Below are 6311 nucleotides of genomic sequence, written 5' to 3'. Positions count from 1 at the left end.
GCTTTGTCGCTCCCATAGGGTGAGGCATCGGAGTTCTTGACATGGCCCTGCCCATGCCAGCAGCACGAGTTCACTCTGGACTTCATGGGTTACTCACGATTTTTAGGGTTTTTTGTTTTTATTGTTGGTGTTGATGATGATGATGAGTTTTATTTATTTCAGACAGAGTCTGACTAGTAATCCTGGCTGGTCTGGAACTCAACATAAAGACTAAGTTTGATTTTAGAAAAATATCTTTGGGTCCGGCCTCATATCTGTAATCCTAAAACTCAGAAGGCTACGGTTTGTGGTTACAGTCTGGGCTATGGAGTGAGTCTCTGTCCAGAAGGAAAAAAAAAAAGAGAGAGAGAAAAGAAAAGAAAAATCGACATCAAACTGGGCCTGGAAGTATAATTCAAACTAAAAGGCTAAGGCAGGTGAATTTGCCATGGGTTCAAGTCCAGCCTGGACCTCACAATAAGTTCTAGGCACAGAGCAAGATTCTGACTTTTAAAAACACAAAACATTTAAAATAAACACAAAACATTAAAATCAGGGAGAGCCAGCAGCTCGATAAGATGGACGCAGCCAACATATCATTTCCAGCCTCTTCTAAGATCAATAACTTATTTTAAATCGAATAAAATAACTTTTCCAAATAATTTCAGATAATTTTCAGACCCTGAAACACACAGACCAGCTGAGGAGCTTCTGTCCACCCTGCTTGGCCTTTGCTGATGACATCTAGTGCTCCACAGTCAGGACTCCAGATGGACAGACAGACTCAGGTGACACCTGTCACAAACAGACAGCATCACATGAACCTTGCACAACCAAAGCTCTTACTAGCATGGGCTTGTCGGGATCACCAATTACATAGTAATCACAGGGATTACAGCAGTGATTCGTGGCTGAACATCACAGGGAACATAAAAGAAAAGCTGGGGTGTGTGCACAGCTGGGGTGTGTGCACAGCTGGGGTGTGTGCACAGCTGGGGTGTGTGCACAGGTTCCAGCAAATCCCAGAGCCAGAGCTGGGTAAGTGACCCTGGCCCTCATGAGTCAGAGCCCACGAGATGGCACCAACACACAGCTCCACTGATGCCCCACACTCACTCGCTCCATGGCTTTTCTGTGAACCAGTGTAGGCCAGCCTCAGATGATCCCAGGAAGGCGTGCTCGAACACAGACTATGGAGAAAAGCAGTGATTGCTAAAGTTACAAAACTTAGAATCTCAGCTTCATAAGGATAGAGTTTTGATTTGATGTTTTTGTACATTCCTCAAAAATTGTGTTGCTGGGGCTGTACATTTCCACCTGTGACTTTGGTGGACTAAGTTCCTATAACATATACACACATCCACCTCCACCCCCATTATCCCCCCACACACACCCCACCAACACCACCAACACCCCCACCATCACCACACACACACACACACACACACACACACCACCACCACCAACCAACACCACCAACACCCCCACCATCACCACACACACACACACACACACACACACCACCAACACCACCAACACCCCCACCATCACCACACACACACACACACACACACACACACACACACCACCAACACCACCAACACCCCCACCATCACCACACACACACACACACACACACACACACACACCACCAACACCACCAACACCCCCACCATCACCACACACACACACACACACACACACCACCAATACCACCAACACCCCCACCATCACCACACACACACACACACACACCACCAACACCACCAACACCCCCATCATTACCATACACACACACACACACACACACACACACACACACACACCACCACCACCACCACCAACACCACCACCACCATCGCTGCCTTAAAGACCCAGATGTAAATGTTCAACCCATACAATCCCCCTAAACAGGAACCAGATACAATGATGACCATCACGAATGGTGACACACATTCAGAGAGCAAATAAAACTTTGAATTTTGAAAAGGCAATTGTCTTGACTAGTCAAATATATAGCCCTGACTTCATACGTGCTCTCTGATCAAAAGATGGTGAGCAAAATAAGTCCAAATTGTTGAATTTTTAAACGTTGGTTCCTGCCATTAACTCTTAGTTTATACAAACATCTCCCAGAAATTAAAATATTGAATAGGCACACTGCTTCAGTTCGATGGTGAATTTGTTGCCAGTGATACAGGTTGCACAGAAAAGTATAAGTAAACTGTCACATGATGAAGGCAGCGCCCAGCCCAGCCCAGAGTCCCAGCTAATTGCTTCCATCGTTGTTGCTGTTCAGGAAGGTTTCTCTTCAAACAAGTAAAACTGCATACGGAAGACATGCTTGCTGGCCTCGTGCTAATCTCATGTTTGGTGCATTATAAGGGAGGGAATTCCCCCAGTGACCTGTGCTGGACACTGTCACTTCATCAAGAGCCAGTTTCCAAAATCCACTGCGGCAAACCTTAGAGCCAATGGGAATAGCTTTCAGTATTCTTATAGCAGCCACTTTGAGAATGTGCTCTTAGGCTAGAGAGGTGGCTCCGTGGCTAAAAGCACTGACTGCTCTTCCAGAGGTCCTGAGTTCAATTCCCAGAAAATACATGGTGTTTAATCTTTCTGATTAAATACAGGCTGGATTTTTTTTTTTCTTTACAGATGAACTCATTTAGTTATCGGGATAAAACTGGAACATGTTGTGTACATGGATGCCTGTGCAGCCCATTTCACAGGTGAGAAGAGTGAGGCACAGAAGTTTCTCCCTTACCCAAGATCATAGTGGCAGTGAGGGAGAAGCAGAATGCCGGCCAAAGCTGTCCTCTCACGGAGTGTGCACGGTCTCTCAAGCCCCGATGAAGCTCAGCCAGGCTGGGCGGGAGGACGGCCCTCCGTGGATGCATCTTCTGGACTAAGCACTAGGTAAGTGTCTAACCCTTGCGTCTCAAGAGCACTCACCATCGGCAAGGGGATGGAGTAGAAATGCTTGTTAGATAGCCAGGCTATGTTTTAAAATGAACAGCAGGTAGGAAGATAAGTTTCAGAAAGCTGTGAACCACAGTTGGGACAAGGAAGGGGCTGATGTCTCTGATGTCTATGGAGCGAGCAAATTCCACGCTTACTTTCATAACTTTCATTTTTTTCCAAAACCTATTTTTAATGATGGCTCTTAAAGACTTTCACCTCCCTTTATCCCTCCATCCACCAGAGGTAGTGGGAAAGAAAGGATATGGGGGGAAGTGGACCTGTTTAGAAATGGTTCTGTGTTGTTTGAAAATCAGCAGTTCAGTTCACAGGTCAGCAGCAGTGGCTCAATCCACTCATAGACACTTCATGGAGTAACCAGCAGTCCAGTTCGGGAGTGTTGGGACAGCAAACACGAATCGGCAGAGAGCGCCAGGCCTCTTTCACTCAAGTCAGCAGAGGAACGCCAGAAGTTCTGGGCTGTTCCTCTCAGTGAAGCAAGGATCAGCAAAGACACAAAAATGCACGGCTAGCTCTTCAACAAACCTAGCTCAGCCTCTGTCACAGTCTGTCACAAATGTCCTCTTTATACCCTCCAAACATCATGTGTTCTCCATGGGTCTTGCTTCAGCCTGTTTGTCTGTCTCAGCTGACATCACTCTGTCAATCAATCTGAGTCCTTAGAAATGACGAGAAGCTGTAGCACAGCACCAGGAGGTTTTGCTGTCTGTCTCTCTATAGAGTCCCGACAAATGCAGCTCAACTACTGAGTGTAAGACAGACCAATACATGTGTGTTGTTAGCAAAGAGTCCTTCATCATGTGTCCTTTCTCTCTTTTCTTTCTTTCTTTCTTTCTTCTTCTTCTTTTTTTTTTTTTTTTTTTTTTTTTTTTTTTGCCAAGCTATGATTGTTTATTAACTGACCAGATTATAAAAATCCATGGGCGACACCTTAGTCTAATAAGCCTGTCTATCTGCTCTTCCCTGTTGCCAGCATCTCCACCTTCTACAAAGTGAGTTGTCTTTTTCTTCATTCCACCTCATGGGGAAGATAATTTGAAGGGCCACAGGAAGTTATTTGCTTCCTTGAAGCGTTTCCCAACTGTAGAGATCTCAGGAATTAGATCCTCCGTGCAGATGATGCCAAATTTACCAAGAGATCGAGCAATCGAGGAATTATCTGTCAAGGTGATCTGCTTTTTATTAATTTTGCCATAGCCTCGCTTGGAAATGAGCTCATTTACTGACTTCAGGTTGGGGTACCCCCACGCAATGTTTGGTTCCACAATCCTCAGCATGTTAACTGAGGATTAACAAAGGTTGAGCTTAACAAATGTGCCGTTGAAGATCTGTCGAAGACAAAGAAGCTGAAACACCTTGTGCACCTTTGGGCTTCTCCACTGATACCCGGATTCTGATGACAACAGCCAATTTCCGTTCTCCAGGCACATAGAAGTTTCCAGCCTTCCTTGCCATCCTAGCATCTGAATCTCAGTCCGGTGCATCTGCCTGTTCTCCTTGTGATAGTGCTTTGCCTTCTCATAGATGAGCTTCCTCCTCGCCTTCCTCCTCGCCTTCCTCCTCGCCTTCCTCCTTGCCTTCTGCAGTATCTTCAGGGCAAACTTCTTCCTCGGGCTTCACCTTCAACTCTGCGAAATTCCTTCGCTTTTTCTTAAGGGTTTCCGGCACAACAGCAACCTTATTTTTATTCTCTGGAACAGCCTCCATGGTTTCAGCTGGAAAAGGCGAGATCACGTGTCCTTTCGTGTTCTTGTTTTAGCAGAACATTCCCTCTCCTGTGTCTGCTTCAGCAAAATGTTCCTTCATGAGTCATCCTTAGTCTTACACCTGTGCCCACTTCAGCTAAGCATTCCTTCCCGTGTTTGCCCAGCAAAACACCATTCAACCGACTCTCCAAAGAGCCCTTAAGTTTCCACTTCAGACTTGCACAAGTGTCTGAGATGCAGACATAAGATATGGTCTGGCCATAAGGATAAAAACAGGCTTGAGAAGCACCACAGCATCTTAGGAAGGAATGTCAAGGGTTTAAAACCAAGGGCTGATAGCCAGCCAGGCAAGCATGTCTGCTACCTTTCCGGTGCTGGCATGCTCCACTTCTGTATCAACCAGCTGACCACAGAGTCTTTCCTAAGAGTCTCAGGCTAAAAGTTGTGAATTGAGCCAATACTGTATGCATTGTCCAAGCTTCTGTGCTAATAATTCCAGCCTCAGTGCAATCTAAAAGCCCTTTGCTGAGACTTTCAAAGTCTTCCCTCTTACTCTTGAAAAATTTAGCTTTGAACTTATAAGTCTATCATTTTGTTATAAGCCATATTTACACCATATTAGACCCTGATCAAATCTTAGAAAATTTTGATAGTGAATTATTGTTTTAAAGAATATACTAAACATTAGTTATAAGGGTTGTTACAGAAAGCACTTCTACAGATGAAAAGGCTTTCTGTTCAGTTTCTTTTGTTTTGTTTGTTTTCCATGCACCAGTGGGTCCACCTTTAAGAGCTTAGCCCTGAGTGTGTTGTGATCACCGCTCAGTTAATAGTTCTCAAAGTGAGCTAACGTCTGAGAGAACAACCAGAAGCCCTTTGGAGGCCAGAGATCCTGCAGTGGACAATCAGTCTTTTCTACTCCAGTCAACAAGTTGTGTTGTTCTCAGAATTCACTCCAAAAGAACAGTGTATGCATTTACACATGTGCTCATGCATGTGCACATAAATTCACACACACACACACACACACACACACACACACACACACACACACACAGGGATCTGACTAGAATTTTCACCTGTGGAGGAGAGATGGAAAGGAAAGGAAATGAAGCAAACCCGGCAGGATCTGAGGTTGGCAGGTGATGCCAGGCCCCGGTACCCACTCTCCTCAGAAAGTCTTTGCTTTTCAGCACACCTGGATTCAGTCCACACAGCAGGCACACCCCAGCCAAGTGGACATCTTTGCCCTCCATGCCCATATTTAGCCAAAACCTAAAAGGCATGAGAAAGCTCCCATCCTACCTACACCCTGTAAAGAACCACTGGAAATATATCAATTAGCTCTAAAGATCTGTCAGATTTATGCACAGAAGAGTATTGCAAAGCAGGTAAATACATATAGAAGGCAGTTGTTCCAGCCCAGAGAACTGGAGCATGTGGAAGGCAGAGGCAGGCAGAACACTTCCACAATGTGCCCTTTTATAGGAACTGGCCGGCTCTAACAAGAAAGGGCGTGTTGGTGTTCTGGGGTATGTGAGACAATTGATCGAAGAAAGAAACACCGCAGGATGAATTTAGGCTTCTCAGCAGCCCTGGGACCAGTCTCTCAAGAACTGAGGTTGGCAGCTTCACAGACTCTCT

General features: G+C 45.4%; 1 pseudogene across 1 annotated transcript; it reads right to left on the bottom strand.

Annotated features, from left to right (window-relative positions):
• Positions 1-3842: 3842 nt before the first annotated feature.
• LOC308435635 (large ribosomal subunit protein uL30-like) lies at positions 3843-4677 on the bottom strand (annotated as a pseudogene). Its single transcript has one exon. The product of its transcript is annotated as a large ribosomal subunit protein uL30-like (transcript).
• Between the last annotated feature and the right edge of the window lie 1634 nt (positions 4678-6311).

Source organism: Micromys minutus, assembly GCF_963924665.1.
Source record: "Micromys minutus genome assembly, chromosome: 23".
Classification (NCBI taxonomy): domain Eukaryota; kingdom Metazoa; phylum Chordata; class Mammalia; order Rodentia; family Muridae; genus Micromys; species Micromys minutus.
Note: the sequence above shows the minus strand (reverse complement) of the source record. Positions and strands in the feature narration are given on the sequence as shown.